Source organism: Ptychodera flava, chromosome 8 (genome assembly GCF_041260155.1).
Source record: "Ptychodera flava strain L36383 chromosome 8, AS_Pfla_20210202, whole genome shotgun sequence".
Taxonomy (NCBI): Eukaryota; Metazoa; Hemichordata; class Enteropneusta; family Ptychoderidae; genus Ptychodera; species Ptychodera flava.
This window is the reverse complement of record NC_091935.1, coordinates 44,928,113-44,948,668: the sequence shown is the minus strand read 5'-3', so window position 1 is coordinate 44,948,668 and position 20,556 is coordinate 44,928,113. Positions and strand designations below refer to the sequence as shown.

Below are 20,556 nucleotides of genomic sequence, written 5' to 3'. Positions count from 1 at the left end.
TATACATGGGACGTAGCGAGGGTAGGGTCAGGTCGGTGTAGTGTGTGCTATGACTGAATGACAGGAGACTCGGGAGGGTTGTATCAAGTTATGTTTTATTCATCTCTTGGCACATACGGGTCGAGTGCCTTTGATTTACACCCGGATGCCCTAGCTCCCAACTCAACCCAGGCTACCAAGACACAAGTAGCTTTCGATCCAGACAACCGTGGCGTAGCCACATTCACAACCGAGGTGAAGCGGAAAACTATCGAAGACTTTGACACCTGGTTACAGTGCTTCCTCGTCTCTTTCTTATATCGAACATTCTACTACCCACATTTGGCGATCCCCATGACCACCTACCTTCGTTTCATCGCCTCCAAAGCTGCCGCTTACAAGCCGGAGGCCTGGCTCACGTAAGACAATTCTTCCGCCTGTACGCTACCCGTTACCCAGACAGGGCCAACTGGAGCAAGCCAAACCCAGACCTCAATTTCCAGCACTTCCTCAACCAGCCACACCCCCTGCGCCCTTCCTGCTTCGCCTGTGGCCAACATGGTCATGTGAAGACCGACTACCCAAACCTACGCAGCAGCGATACCAACCCATACTACTGGGAGAGCTCAGCGAACAAGAAACAGTACGACGAACCTCAGGTATGTCGATCTCTCAACCGAGGCTCATGCAAGACCCCCTGCCATATGGCAGGCTACACAAGTGGTTCCCAGACACTTCGCACCAAAACCACTTCGCACCATACCATCTCGTCCCATACCATTTCGCACCAAAACCACTTCGCACCAAAACAACCTCGTACCAAAACTCTTCGCCCCAAAAATCACGTCGCCCAAAACCATTGCGCCCCAAAAACAATGACACTTCACTCCCCAATTTATCGCTAACTGTTAAAAGCTGAAAATAACCAACCACTGCCAGTGAAGTTATAAATCACCTTTCTATCATCCCAGGACTGAAATCTTGAAATTGTACACATTTCGAGAAAATGACATCGCATCGTGCAATACCGCGCACGGTATCTGAAATGTACCATGTAGTAGTTTGCGTGTTTCTTTTTTATCTAATATACCGTATGGTTTCTTGGAAGAATAAATGGTTCGTGGTAGCCAGGTTGCAGGTAAAAACAACGTTATGATTCATGGCATCGATGTTTTAGCCTGTTTTAGGACGAGTTGACGGAATTATACTTTAGTGAACTGGCTTTATTACGAGGTGTTTCTTGGGGCGAAGTGGCGTTGGACGAGGTAGTACTTGGGACGAGGTGGTTTTGGTGCGAAATGGTTTTGGGACGAAGTTGTGTGGGGCGAACTGGTTTTGGTGCGAAGTGTCTGGACCCCACACAAGTGCTCCGTGTGTAACGCGACTGACCATAATGCTTTGCAACACCAATGCTTTACTTTAATGCTTTACTGCCGCACCGCAGTCATGCATGCCCGCGGTTTGGCCATAATTTGGGGGGTACTGTCATGGGTCTGCTGCGGGCAACTGGTAGCACGTTGCCCGATGCACGGTACCAATAACCCGGTACCGCCATCCAGGCCGCTATGACGCCTCGTTGCCCCCGCCATGGCAGTACATGCATAACCCCGGATTTCGGCCAAACACTTGTCTCCGTGTCGTTCCTTTGCGTTAATGGGTGATTATGGCTTTGCTATAATCATTGTAACGTCTGGAGGGACACGGGGAGAAGGGTTTAGACCTTGCTCAGTATGGGTCACCATGCACCACTACTTCTACTGCTTGCTGGATGCACTGGAGACGTAACCTTATCTACCAACCGCCTTCAAATTACCGTTATCTAAACAACTTGCGTCACCCTTGCCATGTCATTATCCATGCGCATATCAGTATGATCAAAGCCACAGATCGTCCATTTCAACTTCTGCAAGCTCAAGTTCAACACACAAAATTCCCACCCACCCTCCACTAGGAAAAAAAAAAGCCTCGCTGCAGGCTAGCAGCTCACAATAAAAGATACTGTATGTCTCTATATCGCTAACTTTACATAATAAAGTTCCAGGGGGGTACTGTCATGGGTCTGCTGCGGGCGACTGGTAGCACGTTGCCCGATGCGCGGTACCAATAACCCGGTACCGCCATCCAGGCCGCTATGACGCCTCGTTGCCCCCACCATGGCAGTACATGCATAACCCCAGATTTCGGCCAAACACTTGTCTCCGTGTCGTTCCTTTGCGTTAATACTGGATATCTCAATAACCAGCAAAGACAATACAATACATGTCTTTCACAAAGACGCACAGACATTGAAAGAGCGTTTGGAGTATTAAAACGGCGATTCCGAAGACTTCTGATTGGAATTGATATTGTTGATATCAATGAAATAAATCAGCTTATTGTGGCAGCATGTGTTGTACATTATCTTTTTATGTTGTATGATGATGAGCAAGATTTTGTTGATAATGATAATGGTGATGAAGATGTACATGTTAACCCAAAAATGTTACAGGAAGTAGAAAATGTTTTGATTCCAAATAATGAGGGGTATGAGGGAAGGCTTAAAAGAATAGCATTGACCAACAATTTGTAATTTTACTGTGTACCACAGTAAACTAATTGATCCCATTGACATTGATAATTTCAATCTGCAAACAAAAGGGCTTTTTTGTATCGTTTTTGTTTAAATAGACTGTTGATAGTGTATTGATTGACAAGTCTTCAAAGCCTTAATAACAATCATTTTGGCTATTTTTCAAGTATTTTCTCTCATGTATCAACTCTGGTTACTTGTTTAACTCCCAATATGGTTATAAAATGTTCAGGCTTTAACTTCTGAACAAATTCTGTATGTGAGGAACGATAACAATATGAATTTTAAATTAGTCGACTGGTTTTGCGATTTTTTATCTCTGTGTGTCAGTCATCAGCTGTTTGACAAATGTATTATTCAGGTTAACTCCAATGTTATATTCTCTTACCTCTCCTTAATATATTGTATACAAACAACACCTTACTTTACTTGTTATCGTAAATATCTGACTGTTATAGACATCTATGAAGTATAATACCAAACTGACTCTTTTAAATTTAAAATATATCTTCCAACAGCAAACATGCAGTAACGATAAATCACAGCCATAGATTAAATTCATTGTCTCATTGTTACAATTATTGTTGACAGACAGTTTTAATTCGGCTGTTCACTGTGTCTCACGTGACCAGTAAAGCAGAACGTAGTAAGGCCGCGTTCAAAAAAATTTGTGAGGGGGGGGGGCTGAGGAATTCAGGCGGTGGGGGGATTTGAAAGGTTTTGGGGGTAGTTGAGGGGGGCTTGAACGTTTTGCTCTGCCTATGGGGGCCACTTAAAATATTTTGACCACCAACATTTTGATGTCATCCCATGGTTCCAATGTTAGTAATAATTAAGCCAAATCTAGAACAGTTTTGTCACATTTTGTCTTTAATCTCAAAAAAATCTAAAAATCTAGGAATGTTATTAAATTTTCGTAATACAAGTTGGCCTTGTAATGGGGCAGGAGCTGCAACTGTTGATAATTTTTCAATATTTCTATGCAATGTATCAAACATAGTTTCTTGGTGTCTCTCTACAGCCTGCTGAAAAACACAATATTCAGTTTGTCAACAAAGCCCATTTGTCTAAATATTGGTGACGACTGAAGTTCATGCAGTGAATGAAATTTTCACATCTCATTATACAATGACACAAAAGTAATTTAAATGAAACAAATGTGACTAATTTAAATTGAAAAATGTGTGACTATATGGAATTTTTTTTTTTTTTTTAATTTGCCATTATTAAACCCAAAATGTCTTGGATTAAAACATTAATTCCATGTAATATTTTAACCCTCCAGTATTATCAATTTTGTAAAACATTTATAAGTGGCATCCCATTTGTATATGTCTTGTACTTTAGGTCACTGTGCTCATTTTTTCACAGTTTGGTAAAACGTTGCCAGGAATACACATTTTTCATACTCTCTCATGATTGTCATTTTGTGTTCTTTTCAGCTGGTGCCATTGAACTGGCCAGAGTTGGATAAACTCAAGTCGGCTTAGACTGAGAAATCCAAAACCTCCACTGATACATTTAAAAATGAATCAATTTAAGAACTTGCCCTAGGTATATGGTTGTACAACCTGCTGATAAGAGGTAGTGTTGAACATCTGCGTGTAGAACGACACATTACATGTTTATTTTTACTCTGCGTGTATTCCCTATTAATATGCGGCTATATGATAATTGGGGGGAGGGACTAGAAAATTTTAGAGGGTATTGAGGGGGAGAGACTTGAAAATTTTTGAGGGTATTGAGGGGGGATCTGAAAAAAAAGATTTCAACGCGATTCCTAGCAGCCTAAGAGACAGATAAAGGCAACCTGCCATTGTGAAGTGTTCTAGTTTTTGGTCCCTGTCTCAGAGACAAGCACAAATAGCGTGGTCAAGACCCAAATAAATTTATTTTTTACCGATGCTCTTTTTGTGAACAAAGATAGAAACAGACGGTCTTGTTTACATCGATTACTTTTGAGACTTGTAAGTGGTATTGAATAGCTAATGATCATGATGATAGCGCCTAATGGTTCGACCAATCAGATTTCATATTTCCACATATGGCGGTTTCACATTACCTGTCTCTTTGTGTTGTTTCCATGGAGTTTTGATAGTTATCCGTGACTTTGATACATATATGTAGTTAAGCTGTGGTATTTGGCATGGCTGTGGTTTTAAGTTAAATATGTTGCCAAACAACACATACAAACTATACACAAAATCAAAGTACAAGTTATGAACAAATTTTATTTGTACACTAGCTGGAAGTTCCATATTTATTCAAAGGTTCACTTTTCATAGACTAACAAATTAAAATACTTCCACTTCAGGGTTTTATTTTTCATTTTCATAAATTATCAGATTTAAATATTTCCATTCAGGGTTAGTTCTAGTTTGAATTTTCATAAATTATCAAATTTAAATATTTTCACACACTAAAGATTTTTTTAAATAAAGGTGATAAACACGGTAAAAAGACTGAAAAACTCAATAAGTCTTGGTCCTAACCGCCACAACTTTCAACAATGGCAACATCTCATATTAAAGCAAATGGCCACTTGTCAGGTTCATCTGCAAATAAAAAAACATTTTACATAGAGTCAAAATATGTTATCAATCATGAGCATGCATGAATAAATCTGATACATAAGCTTACAAATTATGATGTTACAAAATTTTATGATCCAATGATTCTGTATAGTGTGGAAGCTGTTCTTGTGAGTAATTTAACATAATAGACACATGAAATGGAACTCACAACAAATATGAGTGGACTTGATTTGGACGCCCTGGTTGACCTGACCGGAGCATGACCATTTTTTCTGTTATTTGATCTGGGTCATCCGGCTGAATCTCAATCATTACTACCTCTATGCACATACGAAAAATACAATGAAAGTGGTGCGTTAACCTTTTGCACCCTGATCCCTTGGTGACCTATGATGTAATACAGACATTTTTTTCCAAGCTGGGTTCAAAGGGTTAACCCCTCTGAATCGTTAAAATAGAAAAACCATCTACTAAAACACATACAACTGAAACATTGCATTCTCTATTTTCATTGCAATATTTCAAGTTTTTGAAATTGTCAGAAAATTACAAATGTTCTAATATCTTGTTTAATTTCATGGCAGTTTTGTAACGAATAAATGATTTCAGGGCATAGATTCAGGCAATATCATTTAATATGTCAAATAAAAAGAATTTGTGAAAATATCAGAGATAGTTGGAGTTTCACAAGTTTTATCAAGATACAGAGCGTGGGGCTTGGAAATGTTTGAATCAATTTTTATTCAAGAAAAAGCATTTTCATATGTTTGTTTCTGCAGAGAACTTTGCTTACTTTTTCTCTCGTAAAACTTGAATTAAGTCACTAAGGAGTTTATTCCTTTCACGATGACACTGTTCGATCTTTTCATCTTGATCTTTCATGTATGAAAGGACCCTCTCAACTCCTGAGGACTTCTTCACCAATTCAAGCCACCTGCAAATAACATAGCCAATGAACTTATCATTGGTGTCAGCTACCTATGATTTGTTGTAGTGTATGATGAGCTACCCTTTCACCTTCTTGGTGCAGTCTAAAATTCATTGTTTCTGGGTTAAATTTGGCATCTATAGAGTGAAATGGGGTGAAATGGTTAATGTTTCTGAACATATCCTTTTCTCACCTTTCTTGTTTTTTCTCATTCTCTTCTTTTTTGGAGTTTGTTCTGCATCCTCATCACTCAGATTTTTATCTTCATCATTTACAGCTGGGACATCTACCATTTAAAAAAACAATGTTATCATTTTTTGTTTCAAACAATGGAACCCAAACGTGGGTCAAGTTAGCTTGAAATGGGGCCCTCTAGTTATCTGGGAATAAGAGATGTAAATGTCCTGACTGTAATATTTGACAAGATTTGTAATACCGCAAAGTCTATAATTAACTTAGTCATGTCAGCAACACATTGTATGACAAAATTGCATTTAATATTGATCATGATGTTGCAATTTACAAAACATAAGCCTAAATCTTTTGTTTTTATGTGTGCAATCTGTGTGTGTCTGACATACACTGCATATCAGATAATTGATAATAGTACACTCATATGAAGACAAAGTTCACGTTAAAGGTGTAATGAAGCATATGTAAGGAAAATATCCTTCCTAACCTTTACAGCCTTTTGCACTTTCAACAGGTGTCACAGAGTGGGTCTCTTTATCTTTATTAAATGCTTCCTCCAAACATTCTGGGATGAGTTTTGGGTTATTCCCTGACTTTTCATTATGCTTAACTCGTCTCTTGTATTTGTCCTCAAGGCTCCTGTGCTTCTGATTACATAAAAAGCCTAACCTTAGCATATTCCACACAAGGCAAAATATACATGCAAGCCTTTGCTCATCTATAATACACTCCACTTGCACTTTTTGGGAATTTTAGAAAGTGTTATACCGGTACACGTACATGCCAGTATAATCCCTCATCCAATTGTTGCACCATGAAGCAAATTCCAAAATTGATGGTGGTAGGTTCAGAAATGCAGAAAATTTTCCGGAATGGTGAACTATACAGTCAGGATTTGACTGATTTTGAATGTTTTGAATAGGCTTGGGATTACGATGTCAAGTATTTAAAGGTCAAAAATGCAGTACAAAGTGAAACAAATATGAAATACAGTGTATCAAGATTGAATCAGATTGATAGTATATGTATAGACAGGTTAAGATACAAGATTATCTCGTATAGAATCTTCATATACACTTCAATTCGTTTATTTCTTTATTGTTTCTGATGGCAGTGTCAATGTGAATGGTACAGTGGATGGCATTGATCTGAATGCAATTGCTGGAGATACTTTCACCAAATCAACAGACCAGACCATTTCTGAGTACCATTAGCATTGTATGGCAATTTCACGGTATCTGGTAACATGACTCTGTCCAACACTAAGAGTGATTTCATCAAACTAGACATTGCAGATGAAATACAAGGTAAACTTTGCACACAGACTATAAGTTCTGCTTATAAAAAATGTTTGTCACACAATTTACAACTGTCAAAACTAAAGCCACTGCAGTGCCCATTGATGAATTGAAAATTACAAACTCCATGATTACAGGTTTTATTTCATGGAACTACAGGTACTTGATAAACATCACAACATGATGGGGAAACCAGGAATGAATAAAATAGTGTAGATTGTTGTAAATTTGTGTTGAACCATGAGAGATAACATTTTATCACACTTGGTACCCACCTTGCATGCATGGCAATCTAAACAAATCAGGAATTTTCAGGAATGACACGTTGATGCATAATCATGTAGCATTATGATTGAAATACATTGTACTGATAGATAGATCCTCAAGGTTCTACAGTGAATATGACATTAACTATAAAACATGACTGTTTGCAGTTAGATACCAAAAAAACTCAGTGAAGATGTAGAAATGAAGGAAACTTGGATATAGGACCTCCCTGGTTTAATCATGGACACTGGATATGTCGGCATGAGATGTTCAATTGAACATAGATCTCTTGCAATAAGAATAGAGAAAATCCCAGATCAAATGATGTTGAGAAATCAATTCTGATTGTACAATACTGTTAACTCATATATATATTGGATATTTTCTAGGCTACTTTCAATCTTTATCTTGACAGGAACCAAAGAAAGTTAATGACTAAATCATTCACAATGATATCACATTTTAGAGTCTGGCAGCCAGCAGTATTAATGTACCTGGTTGTACTAATGAGATGAACATCCCTAAAGACCCGGTATTGCTTCATTCGCAGCAAGATATGAGATAAACATGAACTTGACAATCTTGCAATGTAAAGAAGTAATCTTGTTTTTTATTTCTCTGATTTCTGTAATTACAGTAGTCTGTTTTGGCACCTAAACTAGACAGCCAGAATTTTAAGAATGCCAGCCTGTAGTGTAGAATGCTTGCTGTTTGACACTGCAAATCTACCTAAGATTGCTCAAGACTTTCAAAAGTCTATCCAAAACTGTACAGTAGTTTAATTCACCACAATGATACCAAATTCCCATTCTTCATAGTGTCATGCCGGAAGTTAGCTAGCTTAAAGATGGACTGTAAACAAAGCAAAATATTTCCTTTAATTTATCAGCCTTTTCATATATTACAAGTAATGGGTACTGTATGTTGAATATGAAGGTAGCAATAATGTTTATCATACATTGTCATTGTACAAACCACGTTTCTGATGTGAAAGTATTCCCCAGTGCAGTGTTTATTTTCACAGATTACATACTCCAAGATTTTGGTTTATCAGTTACCTAATAGTCTAGTCGGAAGGTAGGGTTCCCATGCACCCCAGGGATGTATTTTTTTAACCTACATTTTTGTAATCCTTAGGGTCTATATTTAATGAATTTTGATGTTCCCAAAATCAAATAGTGTCCCATGGGCTTCATTTGGCGCCATCTTTGCCGCCATCTTGGCCGCCATCTTGGATTTCAACAATGGGGTAGGGGTCACGTATTTACCGCTCGACGGAAACAGAAACAATAAAATACTATAAACGTTACAGTTTTAGAAAGCCAAGATCATGGCCTTTTCATTAATATATAACTTAATAGGAATAATTAATATTCGAACGTCGATTAGACTTTATATCGGCTATTGGACCGTGAATCGTAAAATTTGCTAAATTTCACACCCAATAATTAAGTTCCGTTCCTCCAAACAATTTTTCATAAGGTATTTATATATTTTTGAAAGAACTCAGTGCAATAAACAAGAAAAACAACATTAAAACTATGTGTCTTGAGATTTAGTGGGTGCATGTGCTTGTTTTCTTATTACGCGGTATGCCATATATCCGTGTGTAACATAAGGGGTAGGGGTAATGTTTCCCTTTCTGTTTCGAATCATGAATGATGAAACCATAAAAATGTTACATTTTTTGAAAGTGCTGCATCAGACTTTTCTAAAAATATATAGTTTATGGGAAAAATTGCATATTTAAAAGTTACAAAGCTTAAACCTTTCGGTTTGTGTCGATTTTAAGTGATTTTTTAAGAACGAAATTACAACATATGGGGTAGGGGTAATGTTTCCCTTTCTGCCTCGAACCATGAATTATGAAACCATATAAATGTTATACTGTTTGAAAGCTCTGAAATAGGCCTTTTCAAACATGTATAGTTTTATTGGGAAAAGTCCATATTTTAAAGTTACAAAGCTTATGCCTTTCAGTTTGTGTCAATTTTAAGTGATTTTTTAAGAACGAAATTACAACATATGGGGTAGGGGTAATGTTTCCCGTTCTACCTCGAACCATGAATTATGAAACCATATAAATGTTATACTGTTTGAAAGCTCTGAAATAGGCCTTTCCAAACATGTATAGTTTTATTGGGAAAAGTTGCATATTTGAAAGTTACAAAGCTTATGCCTTTCAGTCTGTGTCAATTTTAAGTGATTTTTAAGAACGAAATTACAACATATGGGGTAGGGGTAATGTTTCCCTTTCTGCCTCAAACCATGAATTATGAAACCATATAAATGTTATACTGTTTGAAAGCGCTGAAATAGGCCTTTCCAAACATGTATAGTTTTATTGGGAAAAGTCCATATTTTAAAGTAACAAAGCTTATGCCTTTCAGTCTGTGTCAATTTTAAGTGATTTTTTTAAAGAAAATTATAATATAAGGGGTAGGAGTAATGTTTCCTGTTCTGCCTTGAACCATGAATTATGAAACCATATAAATGTTATACTGTTTGAAAGCTCTGATATATGCCTTTCCAAACATGTATAGTTTTATTGGGAAAAGTTGCATATTTGAAAGTTACAAAGCTTAAGCCTTTCAGTTTGTGTCAATTTTAAGTGATTTTTGAACAATATGCACAAAACAGTTAATCCGTTGGCCAGTTATCGAAATCATCCCCTCTAAGGCATTTTACCCTCTATGATTTTCTGTTAGCTAGTATTCTCAGCTGTCATAATCTGCTTATTTTCCATTTAACTGATGGTGTGTGAGAGTGTAACGACTTGTTTGTGAAGGGCTGTCACGCCCTCAGTAGTAAAATAGGAATGGGTTAGGGGTAACATATTTACCGCAAGTCGGAAACAAAAACAGAAAAGTACCATAAACGATACATTCTTAGAAAGTGCAGATATAAGCTTTTTTACTTTTTTGATAATTATTCGACTTTAGACGGCGCCAATATTCCGTATGTACATGGCGGTCAGTAGCCGAATCATTTACATTATGAACGTTGATATGGCCTGAAACTTCGGTAAATTCATTCAAGCAAACTCTTGTTTGATTAAGTTGATAGTTTCCCTTTCCTTTTTATTTCGAGTATTTGCCATGGCATGACTGAAACGAAACTAGAAACGAAGGCTGTACGTATGTATATTGGTCCGAGCCTGAGCGTGATCTGAGAGCAAACAGATCCGCAGATAATGCGAACGATCGCAACCGTTACCAACAGACTCATTATGCAGAGCCATGCCCCAAAACGCCCAACCAAACTTGGCACTAATCATGATCCCAGTCCATTTCGAGACGGGCTTTAAGGGAAGTGCGGCGGCCTTTGAAAGACCCTTTGGTTTAGTTTTGTACCGTAGTATAGGAAGAAAACCCGACCTATCGTCGTTGCTGTGAATGTTTGTGTTGTTTTAGCCTCTTTTTTGCCTATTTGAAGAATCGTCTTTGCAGCCTTCCATCCTGCGTTCCGTGTAGCGAGTGTCTTCGATCGCTCTCTTTAGTTTGTGATGTGCAACTGTGCTTTATTGGGTGTAGGGGTAAATAGTTAGAGATCAGGGTGATAAATTGGTTGCCGCAGTGTCTTTCCAGGTGTTGCCACTTTTGAAGGAATTCAACACTCGGTATTTTGGACTGGTAAGTATTCTATAAGGTGTACCTGTAGGCTACGTGGTACTGAATAGGGGCCACTTAGTTTTCAATACATTCGATACTCTTGGCTTTCGCTTATACCCCGTTGTATTAGTAACTGGGATCGGAAATGGGAAAGGCTTAATTAATATCCATCTTTGCTAATATTAATTATCGTTTGGCTTACAGATGGTCACCTCTAGTTGTTTCGGTGAAAATTTGACTTTCAATTGGACAAAACATTGAGTATGACTTTCTTCTGTTTGTTATTTAGGCCTATGAAAAATACGAAAATTGCATACATGTTGTTGTCAAATATCTCAAATTTTAGATTGTAAGAGATAGGCTGAGGCTTCCCTGTAATCATACAAATGAGTTAAGTGGGAATTTATTGGAGTAAATTACAGTAATCGAAGAGAATGGTTGACACTATAGAAAGACTTATCTCGGACTGCGGAGACCTAACTATAAAAGAACAGCACAGAATACTTGCCGGATGTATTGACTGTTCATGTATAGTACAGGCAGTACTTTTCAACATGGAATGTAAAACATAAAATCAAAGAAGTGGCAAATTTTCTCAACTTTTCACAAAGTTTATATTCCATCATTACTATCAGGATTAGCATTTTCCCAATCTGTAAAAAAGCTATTACTTTATTACACCTTGATTCAGCATGACTAATATTTTCATTTGCCACGCAACCAGCCATGCTCGTCCCTAGGATCGCGAACAATGCCTTTAACGAAGTTTTTGAACGCTTTTTGTGAATTGTGTAAGAATATCCTCTCTGTGGAGTATAATGTGCGAAGCCGTTGTCTAGCTCGCTTGACTCTGATGATTATGATGACTTATTTTATCTCAGCTGCTGGTGGCTGATCTAGCTCGAAAGTTAGATCAATCTAGTCTATCTGATTCGATCATGCTGGTGGGAATGGTATCTTCAAGCATTGACCCTAAAACGTCCGTTTGCAGGGTCTTTGCTTCAAAGACGTCAGCGTCTAACATTGGTGAAATGTCATCAATGATAAGAAACTAATGATATATTCACTCACAAGGCATTTTAAACATTGAGGTGTCAATGGGAATATAAGCCTTTTTAGTCATTTTCTGAGGTTTGTCTCGCCTTCTTATTGCTTGGTGTAGAGAGTGTTTGTTCGCCTTCTGTTTACTATTTAGTTGCGTAATTTGAATGCTTCTGTGACATTTGGCTTTTCGGGTTTTAGTTCCAGAATTATTTTGCTATTGAATTTTAGTACCCAGTCGAAAATGTAATCCTCATTGGGAGTATAAGTGTTCTGCTTTGTAAAATAATTTCGAAAAATTGGTTATGATCTCTTGTTTTCTAGTAAGGAAGGTAAAGTGTTGTCGATCCATCTTATCTTCGTATGGAGGAGCTATATTGAGGATTAATGGTGATTGGTTTTGAGTGATAAAATATTCTCTCGCGTTCCCGTGTTGTATTAAAAGTAACAGTATTAATAGTAAGCTCTGATTTGCCCAGACGGTCACGTGACTGTGCATATATTTACGATATACTGTAAAGTTGGCCATTCCTATCTCCAAAGTGGGTTTCTTTCACATTGTTTTTATTTTCATCACAAGTTTCAATATACTGATATAATATAGCGATAAACAACCCCCTTTAAGTTGGGTACACCACTCGAGCTCTGTTTTGACCATTTCACTCCTTATACACACGACTGAAGTTCGTGAGCATATGTTGTTTATCGGTCGAAACCGTGTTGTATCCTTTCAAAGTGGTGCTTTATTGCTTATATATCTCTCGCGATACAATTAAAGAAAAGGGATTGATTGTTGCTGCTGTCATATCAACTTAGCATGACGACTATGACATCCAATTTAGTGTTTGTGGGTTTGGAATATATAATTTTTGACATATTATAGCTGTTAACTTTCTTTCCCTAATTTGAGTTATTGAAATGAGTAAAACGTCTTTTATTAACCACCATTTTAACTTTTTAGTGCTATTTAATGCCTATAGAGTATTTTTCTATGTTCCTTTTAACAAGTAAATGTCAGTAAAGTAACACAAACTTTTGAGTTTAGGCATTGTCACTGCATAATTTTTTAGTTTACCCCATCAAGCCATATCTTGTTGGAAAAACAACTGCGTTAGTGTTTCAGAGATATGATATTTATGTGGCTTCCTTATTCGCTGCGTTTGGTAGGAGAGGAAACATTACCCATACCCCTATCCCTTAAATGTACGGCATACAATATATTAGGAAACGCACCCCATAAGTCTCAAGAAGATACACTCTTTTAATGTTTTTTACTTCTCTATTACATTAAGTTCTTTCAAATGATATATAAATACCTTGTAAAATTGTTTGGAGGAACAAGAACTTAATTATTGGGTTTGAAATTAAGCAAATTTTACAATTTACATTTCATGTCCGATATAAAATCTAATCGATGTTTGAATATCGATTTATCCCCGTTTTGTTGTATACCAATAGTAAGGGGATTATCTGGGCTTTCTAAGAATGTATTGTTTATGGTACTTTTTTGTTTTTGTTTCCGACTAGCGGTAAATATGTTACCCCTAACCCATTCCTATTTTACTACTGAGGGCGTGACAGCCCTTCACAGACAAGTCGTTACATTCTCACACACCATCAGTTAAATGGAAAATAAGCAGATTATGACAGCTGAGAATACTAGCTAACAGAAAATCGTAGTGGGTAAAATGCCTTAGAGGGGATGATTTCGATAACTGGCCAACGGATTAACTGTTTTGTGCATATTGTTCAAAAATCACTTAAAATTGACACAAACTGAAAGGCTTAAGCTTTGTAACTTTCAAATATGCAACTTTTCCCAATAAAACTATACATGTTTGGAAAGGCATATATCAGAGCTTTCAAACAGTATAACATTTATATGGTTTCATAATTCATGGTTCAAGGCAGAACAGGAAACATTACCCCTACCCCTTATATTATAATTTTGTTTAAAAAAATCACTTAAAATTGACACAGACTGAAAGGCATTAGCTTTGTTACTTTAAATATGGACTTTTCCCAATAAAACTATACATGTTTGGAAAGGCCTATTTCAGAGCTTTCAAACAGTATAACATTTATATGGTTTCATAATTCATGGTTTGAGGCAGAAAGGGAAACATTACCCCTACCCCATATGTTGTAATTTCGTTCTTAAAAATCACTTAAAATTGACACAAACTGAAAGGCATAAGCTTTGTAACATTAAAATATGGACTTTTCCCAATAAAACTATACATGTTTGGAAAGGCCTATTTCAGAGCTTTCAAACAGTATAACATTTATATGGTTTCATAATTCATGGTTCGAGGCAGAAAGGGAAACATTACCCCTACCCCATATGTTGTAATTTCGTTCTTAAAAAATCACTTAAAATTGACACAAACTGAAAGGCATAAGCTTTGTAACTTTCAAATATGCAACTTTTTCCAATAAAACTATACATGTTTGGAAAGGCCTATTTCAGAGCTTTCAAACAGTATAACATTTGTATGGTTTCATAATTCATGGTTCGAGGCAGAAAAGGAAACATTACCCCTACCCCATATGTTGTAATTTCGTTCTTAAAAAATCACTTAAAATTGACACAAACTGAAAGGCATAAGCTTTGTAACTTTCAAATATGCAACTTTTCCCAATAAAACTATACATGTTTAGAAAGGCCTATTTCAGAGCTTTCAAACAGTATAACATTTATATGGTTTCATAATTCATGGTTCGAGGCAGAAAGGGAAACATTACCCCTACCCCATATGTTGTAATTTCGTTCTTAAAAAATCACTTAAAATCGACACAAACCGAAAGGTTTAAGCTTTGTAACTTTTAAATATGCAAATTTTCCCCATAAATCTATATATTTTTAGAAAAGTCTGATGCAGCACTTTCAAAAAATGTAACATTTTGATGGTTTCATCATTCATAATTCGAAACAGAAAGGGAAACATTACCCCTACCCCTTATGTTACACACGGATATATGGCATACCGCGTAATAAGAAAACAAGCACATGCACCCACTAAATCTCAAGACACATAGTTTTAATGTTGTTTTTCTTGTTCATTGCACTGAGTTCTTCCAAAAACTATATAAATACCTTATGAAAAATTGTTTGGAGGAACGGGAACTTAATTATTGGCTGTGAAATTTACAAATTTTACGATTTACGGTCAATGGCCGATATAAAGTCTAATCGACGTTCGAATATTAATTGATTCCTATTAAGTTATATATTAATGAAAAGGCCATGATCTTGGCTTTCTAAAACTGTAACGTTTATAGTATTTTATTGTTTCTGTTTCCGTCGAGCGGTAAATACGTGACCCCTACCCCATTGTTGAAATCCAAGATGGCGGCCAAGATGGCGGCAAAGATGGCGCCAAATGAAGCCCATGGGACACTATTTGATTTTGGGAACATCAAAATTCATTAAATATAGACCCTAAGGATTACAAAAATGTAGGTTAAAAAAATACATCCATGGGGTGCATGGGAACCCTACCTTCCGACCCGACTATCAGTTACCTAAGGGATGATGCCAAAAGATGCACATTACAGGAATTTCTCAACTATAAATTAAAAATTTTCTGTACTTTAATTTGATTGCATTCCACTGTACAGGACCCAAGACCTTTGGAAGTCACCTGACAGCAGAGAAGGATCTCTCAGCCATTGACATCACACAGCAATGGTCAACAGTGTGGATATCACAAGCCTACCAGACAGTGCAGTATACTTAATGATACCACGGTCACCATTGGCGGGGATAAAATTTATTACTACATTTGTCTACCAAAATCAAAGCCAATACATCAAGGAAACACTAAGATCTTGAACAGATTAATATTTGCAGTCATCTAATTAGCACTGTAAGAGTTGACTGAAATGTCCATGTTAATGAAACATATTATATTATTGCAACAGTTTAAGCGTGCATTTGTACATAACATAGTTGATCATAGCATTCTCAGCTTTGGTACTGAAGTATTGAGAAGATGATTCATGCAAATCATGGGTATCACCTCAACAAAAATCAAAGCTTATGTCACCTTGTCTTGGGTACGTTCTTTGAATCCAGTTCAGGACAATCTGGTTGTTGCTAGTAGTGGATGGGGTTGTGATGTCAGACTTTGATAATGTTGTAACACCAGATGGCACACAAGATATTCTTGGTGACTAATACCTCCATTGTAAAATTGCATGTCAACATTAGTTTTATTTCATGTAAATTGAAAAAGTTCATGAATGCATAAATGAAAATCCTTCATGTTTGTGTAACTATTATTGAAAGGTAAATTGTCATCACCCATTACTGGGCAAAATGCTTGATATACATTCAGTATATTGAACGTATATTTATGTATATGGAGCACAACTGTTACATTTATGTACCAGTATATATTTGTTGATGGAACATATTAATACGTTGATATACGTAGCATATATCTATGCAGAACAAGAGTATACGTAATGCAGATCTTTGCACACCAAGTGTACACTGTATCATATGCGTGGATTGTATTAGGCTAAGTATTCGTACATGTATACTTAACCTATACCACAAATATACAGAATCAGTATATGTGTATATATTGTTGTTTATCAAGTATTATAGTGAATACTCTGTCTCTCAGTAACAGATTCAGAACTAAAATGCTCAAACTATTCCAATACAAGGCATACACATAGTGTCCAACTGATTAAATGTAAATAATGCAACTGTTTAGGCAGCAATCATCATTGATGGAAGCATAAATACACAAGATCAATGAATTCTGAGAAACTATCATTTTGTTACACAACAAGAATGTCATCAGGGGGGGCCCAAAAACTTCACTGGGTAAGCTATTGGCCTTGTGTAAACATCCACTTGAAATCTACAATAACCATAATGGTGTTGAAAATTGCTGAAAGCCATCGTGTAGTTTTATGTTTCAGCATGGTGAATTTCAATGATCCTCATGATTGGCAAGTTGTTCTATGTGCAGTTTATGCAATGATTTATCAAACTTTCTGATAAACCGTATAAAGATAGTTTACTACCTGATCAATATGCGACTTAGAAAATACACACAGACCAATATATACACTAGTAAATTAAATAAGTTATTGGCAAATGAAAAGTGAAGATTTGGAAATACCTACCCTATTGATAGTTTGTGTTTTCATAAAACAGACCATTTATTTATTTCCATAATCACAGCAAGCATTGCCATGAAATTTTGTATCATACTTGGGCAATTCTGCCATTCATTTTCAACAACATTTAAGTTGCCACATTTTCAATTTTATTTAGATGTATTTTCAGACCTAGAGTGAATATGAACAAAACTTTATTATGGATATGATCAATGGCCTTGACTTGTCAGAATTCAATAGAGAACATTTGTTGAAGACTATTGTACAAACTTTGAATTGGGTCAAGACTTTTACACAAACCATGACACTTGATGAATGAAATATCAGATTTCTTCATCACAAGTGAAGTATTCTAGATTGATGTTATTACACAAATTCACTTCACAGATATTAAATTTGCTAACACTGCAGGTACCTATTATGATATTGAACAGTTTGTGTTGTTGCATTAGCAGTTTGATTACAATGTCAGTCAATGTACTTTGAAACCTGATGTACAGGATCAATTGCAAAGTAGTGTCTCAGTTGTTCTTGTTGGTAGTTATCTTTTCTGTGATCAAATCTAATAACCAAACGTACTGTTGATGTTCTCTCACTTGAATTAAATGAGATTTAGTTTGTGTAACTTTGCTATCGTAATACTTTTTTCCTCTCGGGTAACTTGCTGATAGAAGCTGGTAATACCATAGATGGTACAGATCTCATGACATTGGTGTTGTTGAATACTGACCAAACATTCACTGTTGATGTTGTCTTCACTAATACACTTCATGTCAATGCTGATATCTCAGTATCTAATGAAATCAATGGTATTGATCCATTTTAGGTTTGTGCCTTTAATTATTACTGTTAATAAAGCAACATCTTTTTCAGTTACAATGGAGTCGCACATCATCAAGAACCCTAAAATAATGTTGATATCAGAAAGATGAAGATTCCAAAGATAGTCAAATTGCACAAAAGATTGTAAAAGTGACTGAAAGCAAAAAAATTATGCATTGAAAATGCATGATAAAATTGAAAAAATCTTCTGCTATAAAAAATTGCAGGTCAGACAGCTTTGATATATTTGGGATATAGGTCCCTAGGGATGACTCATTTCAGTTTGTTCAAATTTTGCAGGAATATGCAAATTTGTATTGTAAAGGCATTTTTTTCACTTTTGGTCAAACATTTATTTTACCAAAACCGCTTGTCTGACAGCTTTGATATTTGGTATACAGTTTCACAAGGATGATCAAAATGTGATACCAGTATATTAAAACTATGATGAATTCTGCAATGTTGTATTTTTTTGGCAATCTTTGCCATTTTTGGTCAAAATTTGTTTTTCTAACAATTATCTGTCTCATAGCTTTGGTTGACATGTTCTCAGGTATGATCTTGATGTGTATTCTTGGGGCACTTTTTGAAATATTTTGTCAGGCCACTGCAATAAGCTATCAAAGATTCATAACTTCATCAACACATGTGTCACAATTGTTATTCTCTACATAACTCAGCGGAGCTTTATTGGCCATCAGGTTGCTTGTTGAAATATTTTTCAAAATCACTTCTTGTGTTGTTTTTTGAGAAGTTTAAAGAAAATGACAAGATGCAGAGTCTGTAAACTCAAGGAAAGAAGTGAATTGAATTGAATCTTAAAACGTCCTGGAAAGCCATGGAAAAGTCCTTCAAAATGAAATTTGGTCCTTGAAAGTCTTGGAAAAATGATAATCCATGCACAACTTTCAAAAATGACACCATGAGATCAACTGTGATATCGTACGATGACATGTAAATAAACATGATCTGTTGTAAAAATGATATGAGGAGAGTGGCTTAAAGATTGCTGTAAAAGTCCTTGCAAGTCCTGACTCTAAGTGTGATGAACCCTGAATGAATTACAATCACATTTCCTGAATTTCTAGATGCAAGTCAATAGAATTTGCCAATACTGCACTGCCCATTGATAGTCATCTACTTCAGAGCCGGAATGCAGAGGTTGATTATCAAAATAAACGGTGAGCTTCAAGATCAAAGGTCAAAGCATGCATACAAATACATTGTACCATTTTCCACCAATCAACATGATCGACAGAAAGACCTTTCTGGAGATATGTGTAAAATTGCAGTAGAGCTTCCAAAAGCAGATCACTGATTAACTAATAAGTTAACTCATGAATATTTACGTAGCTTTCCTTTTATAGCATTATCGTAGATAACTTTGATGAAATTTTTCATATTTTCAGATGTTACAGTGTATTACAAATGTCAAATTTTTCACATCTTTGTCATTCTGATTTAATGTTCACATTTTATCAAATGTCTTACAGTTTGAAAGGATACCTTATTAGGACTTTAAGAGAATCTGTGAATGTGCCAGTAACTCCATTTCTTCATGAGCATTTATTAGCAGTTCACAAATGATTCATACATAATATTTGATGTAACTTATGTATAGTATAAAGCCCATCTATGAGGGCTCTTCTTGGATATAACAGTGACTTAATTGAGAATACATGTCTTGTTTCTCCTTGCTGTAAAGAATAGAAATAGCTAATGTATTTTACTGAGAATACAAATTTTACTGTAATGAAATCTTTCCTGTTGATTATACGGGTTTGTGTAGCTTGCTAATAAAGTGTGAATATTCCATAAATTTTCTTTTCATTGTCTCTCACTTATCACTATTTTGATGATGACTGTGTGGAAAGTAACTGTTGATGATAATAACTCATTCAGAATGTGGCAAAATATTGGAATGTGTTATATGTGCTTATGCTGGATGGTAGGGAATGCATAGGGAATGCAATACTTTCATCACATTCATCAGCTGTCTTCAGTTGTCAGTTACATATTGACCATGATCATCATGGACAAAAGCTCTCCCCTTGCTTTTAGAAAGACTAGTGCTGTGGTGTCTTCAAGTTTTACTGGTTAAAAGTACGATGCCTAAGTTGGGTGGGAAAACTCTATTAGCTGGTATCCATAGATGTCAGTTTGATGAGGGGTGATT

The 20,556-nt window shown here is 36.1% G+C and overlaps 1 long non-coding RNA gene across 1 annotated transcript; it reads left to right on the top strand.

Moving 5' to 3' along the window:
• Positions 1–142: 142 nt before the first annotated feature.
• On the top strand, positions 143–18,365 carry LOC139139411 (uncharacterized). The gene is made up of 3 exons (XR_011553801.1): positions 143–638; positions 7,317–7,509; positions 16,041–18,365. It is a non-coding gene; the product is annotated as an uncharacterized lncRNA (long non-coding RNA).
• The last annotated feature ends 2,191 nt before the right edge of the window (positions 18,366–20,556 follow it).